The 16,511-nt window shown below is 48.1% G+C and overlaps 1 long non-coding RNA gene across 1 annotated transcript; it reads left to right on the top strand.

Annotated features, from left to right (window-relative positions):
* Positions 1–4,624: 4,624 nt before the first annotated feature.
* LOC142908493 (uncharacterized) lies at positions 4,625–6,859 on the top strand. Its single transcript, XR_012931810.1, has 2 exons — positions 4,625–4,727; positions 6,774–6,859. It is a non-coding gene; the product is annotated as an uncharacterized LOC142908493 (long non-coding RNA).
* Positions 6,860–16,511: the final 9,652 nt, after the last annotated feature.

The raw sequence follows: 16,511 nt of genomic DNA, 5'->3' as shown, positions 1-16,511 counted from the left end.
AGGAGGTTCATGAACGGCGCTGCTGGGGAGGTGGAGGCAGTCGCCCTCCAGCAACAGCATAGGGCAGAGAAGAGAGGCTCAAAACAACGAACATAGCGCCAAACAACTGAAACAAAGAAAGTTGGCACAGTGGGGAGCACGGCTGTTGCATCTGTCCATCATCTTCCTAAGTCAATCCATGGCACCTGCGTCTATTACATGACCTCCTGCCAGCCAGCCTTCGACACTTCACGTGGCCTCAAAATACATCGAGCATGGCACAAGTGCTGTGGTGATGTCACCGCCACTTAGGGGTGAACGACGGTTGTTGTGTTGTTGTGCGTGTGTGCACGGACGCATGTTCGCCTGTGAGTCTCTTGTATGGAGAAAGATAGGCAGCTGGGCGTGGTGCTGGCCCGTGTGCTATTCTAAGCTGCATAGGCGCTGCTCGCTAACAGCACTTGCCCCAACATTCTGGTAAGGCTATACGGCGAATGATTGTCGCTGTTGTGTGTGTGTATGGACGTTCACCCCCCTCCCACCGCCCCCGTGTGTGCAGTTTTAGGGACTCATTACGCCCCCTCCCGACAAGCAGGCCAGCATCCGGACTAAAGGTAAGTGACAATAAAAACAGATATTTTTTCCTTTTAAGTAACTTTATGTTTTGCTCACAATACAGTATTTATTACAGTGTTGCATGCAAATGTACGATATTTTGTCTTACATATGACTTTGACAATGTTTCCATGTTTTGCTGAACCGTGATAACATCTTAAAAAACTTACAGTATGGGGATTTAAATACAGTACACTATTGTATTCAGACTTATGAACCGTTCGACTTACGGACAGTTCTCAGGAATGGAACCGATAAGTTGTATTATTCGCTAACAGCACCTTCCATTGGTATGGTTGACTACATACGATGCAAAGAAAGTTAAATATAGATACATATATATTGTACAGCACTTTCCCCAATAGTATGTTGATGTTCTATGGGGTATGTTTGTCTTTCTGAGTAATGTTTTAATTGGGGCGGTGTCATTTTCACAATTTCCCCAATGTTTTTACATTGGCCGACTTGCGCGTCAGCAATTTTCGCACCCAATGGATAAATCTCTTCTTCTTCTTCTTGGGCTTCGTGGCGGTGGTGGCAGAAGCGGCGGTGGAAGGGGCATCGGTGGCATCATGGTACATTTGAGACACGGCGCATTTCAATTCTTTCAGCTGGCTACTGAGATGAAGGTTCTCTTCATGCAGCCTCTTTTCCCCATGCCACATGTCCTCGTGACGCACCAGCTTCCCGCGTAGCCTAAACTGTTCCTGGCCTCTCTGCGGATCCAGGAAGTTCAACTCCGTCAGGTGGGCGTGCAGCGACCTCCGGAGATCTTTGTTTTCACAGCGCAGCGACATTTGCCGCTGTGCTGCATTGCAGTCTCGGAGAAAATTCGCATGGAGAGACTTGCTCTCCCTGCAAGGCACTCTCGTGGACTCCAGCTCCAACTGGCGCTCTTTAAGCTGTTGAACCAGGCTCCTGTTCTCTCTCTGGAGAGTCTCTCGGTTCTCCATCAACTCCTCCTGCTGCTGCTGTAGCTCCAGACGGAGCATCTTGTTCTTCTGACAGAGCTCCACATTCTGCTGGCTCATCCTCTCCGTTTGCAGCGTCATGGTCTCGCGGTAAAAGTCTGAGATGGAAAGCGTAAAACGACGATAAATGAAGATCTCCATCCCAAGCATGGCCAAGACCAGAACGCGTGATTGGCTCGCGAAGCGAGCCAATCACGCGAGAGGCGGCGCGCGGTAGGCCCCGCGACTGCTTCCCGCCATTCTTGCAATGGGCGGCGGGGCCGCGCAGGGGGGGGCGGTGGGGGGGGGCGGTGGGGGGGGGTGGGGGGCGGGGCTGAGTTCACTCCACGTCGCGAGCGGGAGGAGGAGGAGGGGGGACGAGGGGGAGGGGCCAGGAGGGACGAGGGGGAGGGGCCAGGTGGGACGAGGGGGAGGGGCCAGGAGGGACGAGGGGGAGGGGCCAGGCGCGGGAGGGGGGGAGCCGTGGCGCCGCTCTTGGGCCGCGAGGCCTCCCCCTGGGCCCGCGGCGCCACGCGGAGACCGCGACAGCAGCAGCAGGAGGAGGTGGTGGTGGTGTTTGTGGTTGTAGGCACGGGAGAGGTGGTGGTGGTGTTTGTGGTTGTAGGCACGGGAGAGGTGGTGGTGGTGGTTGTAGGCACGGGAGAGGTGGTGGTGGTGTTTGTGGTTGTAGGCACGGGAGAGGTGGTGGTGGTGTTTGTGGTTGTAGGCACGGGAGAGGTGGTGGTGGTGTTTGTGGTTGTAGGCACGGGAGAGGTGGTGGTGGTGTTTGTGGTTGTAGGCACGGGAGAGGTGGTGGTGGTGTTTGTGGTTGTAGGCACGGGAGAGGTGGTGGTGGTGTTTGTGGTTGTAGGCACGGGAGAGGTGGTGGTGGTGTTTGTGGTTGTAGGCACGGGAGAGGTGGTCACGGACTGGTGGTGAGTGCCGGGTGATGGAGGGGGGGTGAGGGAGTGGATTGCAGGGTGAGTGAGTTAATGAGGAGAATTAATAGGTGAGGAGGGTGAGTGAGTTGAAGGGTGAGGTGAGTGAGTGGGTGAGTGGTGAGTTCACGACAGGGAGATTGGGGCTGAGTGAGTGAACGCAGCGCACGGTAAAGATCCCCTGAGAGCATTCGCAAGAGTTGGACATTGAGTGCCGCTGTCAGGGTCCACACGCAAATTACTCACTTGGCATGATATACAAATTAACCATTGTAAACGATTATAACTTTTAAAAAACGTACGCTATTAGTCAGAGCTAATGCGATGTGCGTTTAGCATATTTGTAGCACGTTATAACCAACGTCAACATCGTCATTTAGAGTAACCATTAGTCCATACGTGTCACTTGCTAATAGTCCCCGGGTCAATCACAACTTTGCCGTGCGTGCAGGCTTTGTCTCTGGCTGCTCGCTAGGGCTGCGATGCCTTTCCATGCCACAAGATGACGTTCATTGCTCCTTCCACACCGCGACAATATTTACTGCAGTGTTCTATAACGCGGTAGTTGCGTTGCTGAATAACACCGCGTTGTGTAAACTCCCTCGTTACAATGACTAATACAGGGTAAAGCACAGTCCGTGATAACAGCGTGAGATGCGTGTGTCGGCTGAACAAAGACTGAGGCACGTGGGGAGCATCAGGAAGCATCCAGCAGCATCCCAATGCCTCGTGTGACGCTGTGCCCAGGAAGCCGTACAACCGCACATTCCTACTCGCGCGACGTGGTTCTGTTAACTCAATCGCGTTATATCCACTTAGCATCCGCGTTATAAAACGTGTTCCCTAATACATCCATCGTGCCATATCCAAATGGCGTTATGAAAACGCGTTGAGGCAGAACGAACTCTGTAAACTATTTTTATTTTACCAGGTGAGACCCACTGAGCTATGTGGCTGTTTTTCAGAAGCGACCTTTCCACAAATGATAGATCAGCGAAATGGCTAATCACGTTAGAAATGTGTAGCACCAGCCACAAATACTCTAGACATGGGATCCCCTTTGACAGGGTCAGTGTCTACTTAGATTCACTCACTCCGCCTATTGTCATGTGGCGTGCGCAGCTGCGTCGTGACACTTGGTAGAGTGCTGTCTTTGAGGCAGAGAGCTTTACAACCGTGTGCAGTGGTTAATTTGCTTAACAGCTTTACACCGAACTCATTGCTTGTGGTAAAAAATGTTAACAACCTTTCTGATCGAGAAGGTTGAACTATGTAGATTTAGATTTACAGTAAAATGTACTTGGTGTGAGATGAACTTCCAAACAATTTCCTTTGCTCAACATCTTGGAATTAATGTCTTTTTAAATGGTCAGCTTAAGTGATTCCGTGATGTTTATGTAACTTGACCATTAAGATAACCTATGGAGCACAATTATTTCAGTATTATTTTTCATAAGTAAACTTTAAACTGAACCCATATGTGATATTATATTGCCTGATTATTTTAATTTTTAATGTAGTCTACATGCTCTTCTGGGGATATTACCCCACATTTACCATTCATTGATGTTCCCTTTGACATTGGTAATTGGCATTGTCACACCATAGTAATTCATGGGCAATTATGTTATTCTCTCTGTGTCTATCTGTCTCTGCATCTGTCTGTGTGGGTATCTCTCTCTGCCGGTGTGTTTTTCTCTATATGCGTCTCTCGTGTGTCTCTGTGTGTGCCTCTCTCTGTGTGTGGATCTCTCGGTGTCTGTGTCTCTCTTTCCTTTTCCACGATGTGGTGTTGTATTTACATGCAAATTCTACCTCTAGCCCCGCCCACTTACCCTTGGGCTGAACTTATCTCAAGCCAATATAACTTCGTGTTTCAGCAGCTTTCTCGCTATATTTTTTCACCTGATGATGGTTGCTTGTGTTGCGATCGAAACGTCGTGATCTATTATTTTTTTCTACCTACGTGACATTACCGAAAGAACCAAAGAGTATTGTGGTTGTGATTTTGATAGTGATCGTTGTGGTGGAGGTGGTGATATTGATGGTGGTGTTAACGATAGCGGTTATTTTGGTGGTTGTAATGGTGGTATTGATGGTGGTAATGGTGGTTGACTATTACCCCTCTCGTGTCCTTACTTCCACCACCAGGTTTAAGAATCTGCCGGTGTCTGTGCTGGAGGTGGACGTCTGGATATCTGTGCGGTCTGGAGCGGTGGACAATAGACTCCTGCAGCTCAACCAGGTGGACGCACTGGGCAGGGAGCAAGATGGTGGTGGCCTTAGAGACCCACTTACTCCCACAGAGAGCCATAGACTCACTCAGAGAGAGCACTCACACAGAGAGCCAAAGTCTCACTGACACAGAGCCATAGACTCACTCACATGGAGACACATAGACTCACTCAAACAGAGAACCATTGATTAACCCACACAGAGAACCACAGAGTCACTCGCACAGACTCACACAGAGAGACATAGACTCACTGACGTAGAGGACTATATGCAGTACATCCTCGTCTTTTATGTAATGTGTTTCGCTTAGCGCACACCACACCCACTATAACTCGAGTAGCACATGACGGACTGCTCTTATGAGTGGTGTGGGTGTTGGCAGCGTTGTTCTGTATTGCTGGGAGCTGTTGCTGTACCGGTGCGCACTGTGTTACGTGGCGTGTCATCCTCTTCCTCAGCCTTTGTTCCAGCATCTGTGTGTAGTGTCATCTCACTCACTCCCTTATAGTTTTCACTCATCATATCTCCATTTCATGTCCTTTGTATGAATATTGATGAATGTAACATTTTTTTATTATTATTTGGCTGCTATAAATTTCCACGTCATAAGCTACTTCATTCATCTATAATTTGTGGCCAGTTCGCTTCTGAAATAGAAGCTAATAGCTTAGAGGGCTTTACTAGGTAAGATAAAAATAGTTTATTTTTATTTTTTTGTGATTTGCTTACCTTTCCTATACTTTTCACTTCGATTGTGTTTTTGCATCGTTTGTTCTTGTAACTTTCTGTACCACCCCAACTGGAAATCTGTGAAAAAGGGCTTTTTAGATTCCTCCAGTATAAATAAAGATTATAACATAGATCTTCTACATATACACAACACATTTAAAATAAACATAGAAAACAGTGTACTGTACTCTCAATTAAAAATAATAATAAACGTTATATTGTGCTAAAACGGAGTCTCCCCCTTTACCGTTTTTCCTTGTAGAAAAGTTTTCTGCTTGACGTAAAATAGCTTTAAGCAGCAATTTTCGACAACGCAACCCCCGCGTTAAGCAAGGATATGTTGTACTCACTTACACAGAGAGACATAGACTCCAACTTGATTTGGCACTTTCGTGACTGCAGGAATTACTCTTTGGTTATTTCAGTAAAGTCACGTAGACATAGACTCGCACAGAAAGCCATAAACTCACTCGAACAGAGAGACTTGGAGTCAATCACACAGAGCCATCGACTCATTCAAACACAGATGATGATAACAGATACCCATGAACTCACATTGAGACCCATGGACTCACACAGAGACCAGTAAACTTACCAGACCCATAGACTCACAGAGACGCATAGACTTACAGAGAGGTATAGACTTACACAGAGACCCATAGACTTACAGAGAGGTAAAGACTTACACAGAGACCCATAGACTGGTGAACGAGATTTGAACTCGGATCACCAGATTTGTAGCACAGCACATTCGCCGATACACTACCGTTCACCTTACACACTCACACACACACATGCTCACTCATTCACGCAACCAGACGCTCACTTACACATTCAATCAATCACTCACACACTCGCGTTTTATTGCATGTAGCAATATCTTCAGGAGCTAAATGTCAATTATTGAGGTCTGTTAAGATAAGCGAGTGTGTGGGTGTGTGGATGACATAGCAATAGTGGGTGAGTAGGTGAGTGAAGAAGTGAGCTCAGTAGCATGTTGCAGGTCTTCCCCAGGACAAGGCGGGTCATATTTAGGGTGTGTAACATGTTCATTGACTGGGTTGAGTGTTGTGTTTGTGAGCGAGTAGGTGAGCTCACTCGAATGTCGCAGGTCTCGCCCAGCGTTTTCCAATCAAAGATTAAACAGATGAATGAGTGGTGGGATTTTTGTTATTGTTTTCAGGTGAGCAGCACCACCTTAACACAAATATCTGTATTACACCTTCATCCATGTAATAGCTGTGTCCGTCTTACACCTCCATTTTCTTAGAAGCCTCTGGATTTGACATAGGGCATCTTTTTCTGTGTGTGTGTCTGTGTGACCCAGTCCTGAACCTTCCCTCGGTCGACTCACCCTCTAAAGAGTACCTGGTGCAGTGTCTATAATAAACATCAGCAATTTGGAGAGACAAAGGTGGCCGCGTGCATGGTGTTGGCCACATCACATTCCCACAGCGAATTTTGTCGAACCATCGAACAAAGGCGGTCGCTGCATCGCACTTTCAGAAGCGCTTCTGCGGCCGTCTCGAACGCTCTTCCTTCTGATATTAGAAGCCACTGGAGCTGTGCACTTTTACATCTAGATTGAAAACTCATTTCTTTAGAACTACTTTTTGTGCTTACTTTGTTGCCCTTCCCCTGCACCTCCGATTAGCACGGTTGGCTACGTACCGTGCAAAAGAAGTTCAACATACAAAATACATACCACCCCCTCGTGTGTTCCACAGCACAAGGCTCCACAACTTGCCCTAACATGTCTATTGAGGCTACTTTGGTGACCTGTGTGTGTGTGCATAATTAATTATCATTATTTTATTAAATGGCCTTCATCAACAAAGGACACGAGTCCATTGAGGGACGGGGACAGCGTGGGACCCTTCGTGGAGCCGATTCTCGCAATGGCGGAGGAAGAGTTGGAGGGATGCAGCAGAGGAGGGGGTGGCACCGCACGATGTTCGTGCTGAGAGTGAACGTGGCACTGGGGGAGGCTCCGGAGTTGGGCCTCTTCAGGGCGACTGGCGATAGAGTGGAGAAGTCGAGGTGAGAGTGACTCGGGGAATGGGGGTGAGGTGAGTGGAGGGGTGACTCGGGGAGTGAGATTAGTGGAGGGGTGATTAGGGGAGTGGACGTGCACCTGATTATGCACGAATGTGAGTGGACTGCCCATGCATTCATCATCATTATGGGCATCATCACCAGTGGTAAATCCACTGTTTGATGAAGGCCTCCCCAAACCAACGTCACTTCTCGTGACGCCTGCGCTGTGACAATCGGCCCCAGCACCTCCTGTGCATGAGCTTCCCACCTCCTCCCCTCCAAGTTACTCTTGATCATCAGCCATCGTCACTTCCAGAAACGTTTTCATCTGCGTGTTGCTCTTTCCTTCTCATCATGGTCAACATGAGGAGGGATCTTACCTCTGTGTATGTTCTCTCATCTGCGCGTTCCTCTGTCTTGGTGTAATTTCGAGCACACGTCTCTGCATGCTTCTCTGCGCAGGGTTTGTTCTGTACGTGTTTTTTGAGCTGGTGGCCGCGTCTGAACCGTGTCGTACCCGTCAGGATGCCACTCAATACAAAACAAATGGAAGGAGTGAAATTATCTTGGGACCACAGCCTTGTCTCAGTTCTTCACCCCTGGTGTACAAGTCAGCTGCTGGGACCATCACTGCTATCCATTAATATGTACGGGCTGCTAAGGATTCTCTTCATCTCTGGGTCTCTACCTCTAAATGATGACTCTGAGTATTGACCGCAGTGCATTTCTCAGCTCTATCGAGTACCCGGTAAGATCGAGAAACTCTCAGCTCACATGGTGGCTTCGGGTGATCATCCAGTGAATACATCAGGATGTGCACCCTCATGAATAACAAACGTGCATTGCGGAAGGTGCCGACTGACTGCCATACTGCATACTGCTGTATAAATAACCCACCCACACATGCACAAGCCTGTGTGGGTATGCGTATTATCCGGTAATTGTATAGTGTTTCGCGTATTGCGCTATGAACTTGGCAACACCAGTACCGATGAACTAAAGTGGTTTTGGGCTAACCCGAGGTCGACTCAGCCTCCAATGAGTACCTGGTGCGGTGTGTAAACATCACTACTCGGGAGATAAAGGTGGCCAGGCATGGTGCTGGCCACCCTCCCCATTGTGTACCATGCTGGCTTTCATAGTTGCTCGCTAAAAGCACTTGCCTCAAGAGTCCGTTGAGGTTATACAGACAACCTTTGTGTTTGTGTTTAATGTTTTAATTGGTGGCGGTGTAATTTTAAATGTAAATTTTTTTCATGGCCGACTTGCACTTTGGCCACTTCCAGACCCAACAAATAAATCTGTTCCTTTTCTTGGTGGCGGTGGTGGCTTTGGTGTATATTTATAGAGTGCCTTCTCTCTTGACATAACAAGCACAAGGCGGTGACAGAATGGAATGATTTAGATGGCAGGGGTGTACAAAGTTTGAGGAATAAGTGACAGCGATAGACAGCAATGGGATCGGAGAAGAGTAGGGACGAGAAGGAGTTGAGGCTTAAGGGGAGAGAAGAGGTAGAGAATGGGCAATGGAGAAGAGGTGGGGCTTTATGGGAGGAATGGAAGAAGGTTAAGTAGATGGACCATAAATGAGGTTTGGCACAAAGAGGAGGGACAGAGACATAAGATTGGGAACAAAGAGGACGAGAGAGGACATGGAAGGAGATGAAAGAGGCAAAATTATGTAGGGCAAGTCCATGGAGAGGTTTAAAGACCAGCGACAGGTATTTTAAAAGACAGTGGTAGTGAACGAGAAGCCATTGGAGTTGAAGGAGGAGAGGCAAAGTGTGAGAATTAAAGGGGAGATAGAAAATAACTCGTGCAGAATATTTTTTTATTTGGTGGAGGGGAATGAGGGCAGATGCGGGGAAATCAAGAAGAAAATTACATTTGTAATTAGAGGTAGCTCTGTTATATCAACTTCTGTGGGTGACTGTCTAATACATATGTGGTTCATAAAGCAGTGCGCCAACCACAAATAACTCTGTCCGCGTGTGATTTTTTTCTCACAATTTAAAGGATTTCAACTGCACGGCAGTGCGTACAGCTATAGACCCCTAAGTCGTATGCGCTGTGCAACTTTTAGGCCTTGTAAATATTCCCACACACATCTTCTTAATGCGATGTTTTTTTCAATTGTAGAGGATTATCATCGTTAAAATGTTTACTCAGGCACGTGTATATGCATAAACACGATTTGATCAAGACTTGTCACACTAGACTTTTGCGACTACAAAGTAAAGCATGGTGCTGTTTTTGTTTTATTTTAATTACTTAGATTCGCTCGGGGAGGGTACATGCGGAGTGTTTTTGTATCTGAACGTGTAAACGTGACTTTACCGTAAAAAAACAAGTATACTATTTTCACTGATACCATTGTGAAATCTATTGTTTCCAGCCTGCATAATTTATATTTGTTGTGATTGGTTTTCTCATCATTTACAGATTTGATTACTGTTACCTTTAGACAACTGTCTATGGGGTCACCATAGTGTAAAGGTCATCTCCATATATGGGGCTGCCAGAGGCATATGGCAAGAGAAAGTATTGATTACCATCCTGCACTAATGAGTCCTAATTAGACGAAACCGGTCCACAGTTGTCTTTGTCTTACTGCTGCCTGTTGCTGGGACGGCCACGTGTTCTCAACGCTTTGAGTCTGTGGTCTAAACCAGGGGTCGCCAACCCCCGGGCCGCGGACCGGTACCGGTCCGTGGCCTGTTAGGAACCGGGCCGCACAGCAGGAGGCGAGCGGTGGGTGAGCGAGTGAAGCTTCATCTGTATTTACAGCCGCTCCCCATCGCTTGCATTACCGTCTGAGATCCGCCTCCTGTCAGATCAGCGGCGGCATTAGATTCTCATAGGAGCGCGAACCCTACTGTCAACTGCGCATGCCAGGGATCTAGGTTGCGCGCTCCTTATGAGAAGTCGGAATCCGTAACTTATTATAGTCTGTGCGTGGCCTGCCCATTATTGTATTTACCACTTCCGTTCGCGCCTCCCTCCCACACTGCGCACTTGTCTCAGTCACAGTTTTGGTATAAAGCCCACAAGCTAACCCTCGTCAAAATGAGCAAAAAACAAACGTCGCTGGAGAGTTTCTTTGAAAAGGGGGAAAGGCCCAATGATGACCCCCCCTCCAGTCCGTAAAAAAATGTCTTCCACGAAACCGGTCCCTGGTGCCAAAAAGGTTGGGGACCGCCGGTCTAAACGACAACTTGGTCACAAATTCAGTTTTTCTGAGCTGTTGGTCTAGATAAGTTGGAGAGGGTGGGTGCATGCATGCTGCACACCTATGTATGATTTTTCATCTAATATTACTCCCCGTCCCTTCAAATTCCGTGAATCCTACACGTGGAGGGTGATGGTGGTAACGATGGTGTGGGTGGTGACGTTGGTGACGGTGGTAACCATGGTGAAAGTGGTGACGGTGGTAACGATGGTGTGGGTGGTGATGATAGTGACGGTGGTGACGATAGTCACGGTGGTGACGATGGTGACGGTGGTGACAGCGCTGACACTGGGACGCCTGCACGGCGCGACTGCCTCTCAAAGGCAAAGCTGGGCCACGTGGTTTGCGAGGAATGCAATCCCCTTTGCACTTCTAAAGGGCACCCCCAGTGGCAACGGTTTCTTTTTTTGCACAATAAGAAGGCGACTCAGCATTTCACCTGCAAGCGGCTTTGCTCTGCACGTAGGGGTGCTGATTGCTCGATGTAAAATACAATTGAGTAATGTCCGATTATCACGGTTGGCTAAGCACGGTGCAACAGAAGGTCGACATACATACAAGGATCTTATTGCAGCCTCGTAATTTAATAACACACCGATCCACATTCTCGCATTTAGCCACAAACACACGCGCAGTTGAGCACACCCACAGCTAGACGATAACGCGTGCTTCTCTCGAGTTATCTGCTGTCATCTGGCTCTCGTGATCGCCGGCCTTGCCTCGCCACAGCTGCTGTGGAGTCGCCTTTGTGCAGAATATAAATTACAACGTAGAAACGCATACAGCCCCTGTCTACTGATCTATTTTATCATCTGTAAAACAAGTAATCCTGATTTGTTTACAGATGTTTTACTAACTAAAAGTCTATCCTCCCAAGAGCGGGTGAGTGAGCGGATGGGTGTGGGTGGGTGAGCGGATGAATGTGTGGATGGGTGAGCGGGTGAATGTGTGGATGGATGGGTGGGTGAGCAGGTGGATGTGGGTGGGTGGTGAGTGGGTGGATGAATGGGTGGGTGGTGAGTGGTTGGGTGGATGTGTGAGTGAGTGGATGAGCGAATGGGTGAGTGGGTGGGTGGTTGAGCAGGTGGCAGGTGTGTGAGTGGGTGGGTGAGTGAGCAGGTGGGTGTTTGAGCACTTGGGTTGGTGAGCGGGTATGGTTGGTGAGTGGGTGGGCGGGTGGGCAGGAGGGTGGTGAGTGAGTGGGTAAGCGATTGGGTGAGTGGATGGGTGGGTAAGCAAGATGGTGGGTGTGTGAGTAGGTGAATGAGCGAGTGAGCGGGTGGGTGGAAGAGCGGGTGGGTGGGTGGGTAAGCAGATGGCAGGTGTGTGAGTGGGTGAGTGAGCGGGTATGTGAGTGGGTGGGTGAGTGGGTGGGTAGGTGAGCGGGTGGGTTGGTGAGTGGATGGGCGGGTGAGTAGGTGGTTGGTGAGTGTGTGAATGAAGGAATGGGTGGATGGTGAGTGAGTGGTTGAGAGCGTGGGTGACCGAGTGAGTGGGTGGACGAGTTGGTGGACGAGTGAGTGGTGAGCAAATCGGCGAGCGAGTTGGTGAGCCGGTGGTGAGTGGGTGAGCGAGCAAGCGGGTAGGTGTATGAGTGGTGGGTGGGTTAGGAGGTGAGTGGCTGGGTGAGCGAGTGGGTGAGCAGGCGGTTGAGTGGTTGGGTGGTGAAGGGGTAGGTGAATTGCCGGATGGTGAATGGGTAACTGGCTGGTGGGTGAGTGGGAGGGTGAGTGAGTGGATGAGCGGGTGGGCGAGTTGTGAGCGAGTGGCAGCGCTGCTCGTGAAGCTGTGAGTCTGTGTGTCTCTGTTTAAGCCTCCGTGTCTCTGTGCGAGTCTGTGAATCATGAGGTGAGTTTATTTGCGAGTCTTAGCGTGCATCTTTGTGCGAGTTCACGAGTCTCCGTGTCTCTCTCAGGACCCCCTGGATGCGTTGAGGCAGCTCTGATCGCGTAACTGTGAATCTCTCAAGGCGGAGTTCTCCAGCGGCGAGTCTCGCGTCTCGTCCTGGACTCGCACCCAGGAGTCCTTCGCCCAGGAGCTCCTGGATCTGCTCCACTGCCAGGACCACTGCGTGCATCTCCACGGCAACCGCCGTAGCAATCGCGGCAACCAACATCACCGCGATGGTCACCGTAGAGACCGCCATGATTATAACAACTTCCATCGCCATAGCAGCAACCACCATCACCACAGTAATCACCGTAGTTACCACCATCACTGCCGCAGCAACCACAGCGTAGAAACCACAATCAGTCTAGCAACAACCACCATCACCACAGCCACCAATATGGCAATGACAACACAGCAATCACCATCAACATAGTTGCAATCACAGCATATAAACCACATTCACTCTAGCAGCAAACCACCATCACCACAGCAATCATCGTAGTAACCACCGTCACCAAAGCAACCACCATAACTGGAACCCAATAGGAATGAGTCATTATGTTGATGATGTTGACGATGATGTTTTTGTTGCTGCAAGTTGCCAATCAACTTTTTTCTAAACTCAAATGAAGAAACACCATCTCTACCCCCCTTTCCTCGCGCTCGGTTGCCTAGCGACGCCGTGTGTGCTGTAAGTACCAATAATAAGTTCATAGTTCATTTATTTGGTATAGCCCTGTGAGCCATTCGGCTCTTGAATCGGGTGCAACCGCAACAAACAAAAAACATGAACAAGAAAACGTCTTAAAGTGATTATGTGACTGTGCAAACAGAAAATACAGGAAAAAAATATCAAAACATTCCTGAAATAGCACCGTACACCAACGCTGTGCGCAAAAATCCCAGTGGGATGCAAGTCAAAATAACAACAACAACAACCACAAGACAACTAAGATTAAGGCCATCAGTCAACTCCATACTACAATAAAAAACATGGCCAAAACAAAAAAAAACATTTCGAAATCACCAAAATAAAAGCCATAAATCCAATGTAACAGTGATCATAGGGACTGTGACCGAATTTTTTACAATAAACTACATAAATTAATTATAACACCAAAATCTAGAGCCATATTTTAGGCCACTGAATAGCAGTGGCAGCTAGGGTTGTACAACTCCTCTAGAGCAGTTTTGAGTGAAGATCTCATAGGTAGTGATTCAAGTTGCAGTTTATTGGCAATAGCATTCCAGACCCTACGGGCATCAATAGCAAAGGCCCTTCCTCCAGTTTTAGTACGGCAATAGGGAATGTGAAGCTGGTAAATAAACACCGAGTTGTCTCCAAAGTCCGTGTCTCCGCGATCTCTCTCCCTGCTATACTAAGGTTTTTAAATTTTCCCCCCCTGATTCTGCTGAAGATTTCCTCTTCATACTTCCTCGTCTCCTTGTTCTCGAGTGCCTCTTCTCATTGCGTTCTGGATGTCCATTTTAATTTTAGTCGTAGGTTGCATAGTACCAACCACTGAGGCATGGACAGTCCTAAACATGGGATTGGAAACTGCAAAACAGGGAGTAACTCTTCTTTTGAATAAAACAATGAATGCGGTGTGGGAAGCTGCGAATCTCAAGTAACGGTGGGCTCACCTCCCCATTATCGGGAGTCAGGTAATGGTGGCTTGGTCACAGGAAGATGCGCTTGAGAGTCTTCCACTCTGGTGGTGGGTGTCCATCTCGGACCCCATTAAAACCGACAGTGGCCTGGTTTCAGCCAGCTGATGAAAGTTGTAATACATAATTTCATCATCGCTTGCAGTTGGGGTTGGCATCGTCCCCCTCTCCTACTTATGCCCATCCATCCTGGGTTTAACCAGGCTGGATTGTGAGCTCACATCACGTGAGCTCTTCCAACGGGCAATGCTTGAGTTGACTGGGTCATCTAGCCAACATACCCAGCCTCCACATGCTCAAGTAGCTTATGTTGGGGCAGATAGAGAGTTATAAACGGACATCACACAGGCTGGAAAAGAGATGGATTGATGCAGTAAAGGAGAATGTGGAGCCGAGTGTATTTGCTAAAGACGGCGCTCAGGGGAGAGCTGCATTTTGGGGACATGGGTGTTACGAGATAAGAAATAGGCTGAGCCATTTTCCCAAAGAGCACTTGACTCTAGAGCCTGTATGGCTATTAGGGGTTCTTTGTCTCAGCTTTTTGTGTGGAGGAGAGGGAAAGAGTGCTCTTAGCAGAGAGAGAGAATTTCAAATATGATAATAACAATGTTGTCCATCTATCTGCGATAACATCACCGGCATCCCAAGACTTTTTTTTAAGCCTGCCCTGGAACGGCTGACCATTTCCATGAAACAGGTGTTTGGCTTTGTGTGGGAGGGAACCGGAGTACCGGGAGAAACTCCACCTTGCACATGAGAGAATAACACTCAGTTCTGCAACCAGATGGAATTCACAGACCCACTTGCTGTACTGCTAGATAAAGGCCTTCCTATGTATTATCTGTAGTAATGCTTTTTTTTCTAGATTTGAAGCTTTCGTGACTGCAAGGATCCATACTCTGGTTCAATTCGGTAAAGTCACGTAGGTAAAAAAGAAAATAACAAAAATCACGACGTTTCGGCCACAACACAAGTGGCCTTCATCAGGTGAAGGGACCGTGCTGTCATGAGGACAGCGTTGGAGTGAAAACAGCCAAGCCCAGGTCGCGTCATTTAAGCTGTGTGGGAGGAAGAAAAACGCTTGACAAAGGAATTAGCATAAAAATGAGCATGATGTACGTAGGAGGTGCATGGGCCATGATGGACCAGCACCGTGGGGGGGAGGGGGGGAGTAGAGTGAGTGAGTGGAGTGAGTGAGTGAGTGGAGTGAGTGGAGTGAGTGAGTAAGTGGAGTGAGTGAGTGAGTGGAGTGAGTGAGTGGAGTGAGTGATTTAGAACATCTTTCCAATGATTGCTTAATTTGAAACCATCCTCTTGGTTGAAATTGTGTCTGTGTTTGTAAATCTGAATTGCCTCGTGGACAAATCTCTGATAAAAACCCGTGGGTTTGCAGAGAACCTTGGTATCGGAGAAAACTATATCGTGATCACCCACAGCATTGTAACAGTGGTCAGCTACGGCAGAATAATGCGTTCTGCCGTGTTTCAAATCTGATTTGTACTCGCGAATTCTGTCAGACATGTCGCTTCGTCTCCCCGATATAGCAATCACCACAAGTGCAGCTCAATTTGTAAACCGCGGGGTACTGTAAGTCAGGAACGACATCCTTCACGGATGGGATCAGGTCACGGATTTTGTGCACTGTATTGAACCGGACCAGGATCTTGTGTTTGTTTGGAATTTTGGAGAACTTTTTAGTAACGCCTGCTATATATGGTAGAGTGATGGTTTTGACCGGAGTATCAAGTGGTTGTTTCTGTATGGAGGGAGAAACAGCTTGGCGGATGGTATGGTCAGAGTATCCGTTTCTCTTGAGGGCCAGGTGTACATGTTTTAATTCACTGGTCAGGTGTTGTTGGTCCGAAATGCAATGTGCCCTGTGGTATAACGTTTTGATGAGATAATTATTTTGATCTGGGTGGTGGTGGGAATCAGGTTTCAAGTAGGAATCTGTGTGGGTGGGTTTCCTGTAGACAGAATGCCCCAGTGAGCCATCAGGTCTCCTCTCAAACAGAACATCCAAGAATGGTAGCTTGCCATTTTTCTCCACTTCCATGGTGAATTTGATGGCGGGATGTCTAGAATTGATGTGGTGTAGAAAAAGGTTCAAAGCTGGGAGGCCATGAGGCCAAATGACGAAAGTGTCATCCACATATCTCTTCCACAGGGAAGGTCTGAGGGTGGAAGTCTGGATGGCGTCTGATTCAAATTTCTCCATGAAAACATTGGCTATCACTGGTG

This window comes from Petromyzon marinus (genome assembly GCF_048934315.1).
Source record: "Petromyzon marinus isolate PM22_M1 ecotype Great Lakes invasive population chromosome 84 unlocalized genomic scaffold, UKy_Petmar_22M1.pri1.0 chr84_unloc.4, whole genome shotgun sequence".
NCBI classification, from domain to species: domain Eukaryota; kingdom Metazoa; phylum Chordata; class Hyperoartia; order Petromyzontiformes; family Petromyzontidae; genus Petromyzon; species Petromyzon marinus.
The sequence above is the reverse complement of the archived record's forward strand: the minus strand, read 5'-3'. Positions and strand labels throughout refer to the sequence as shown.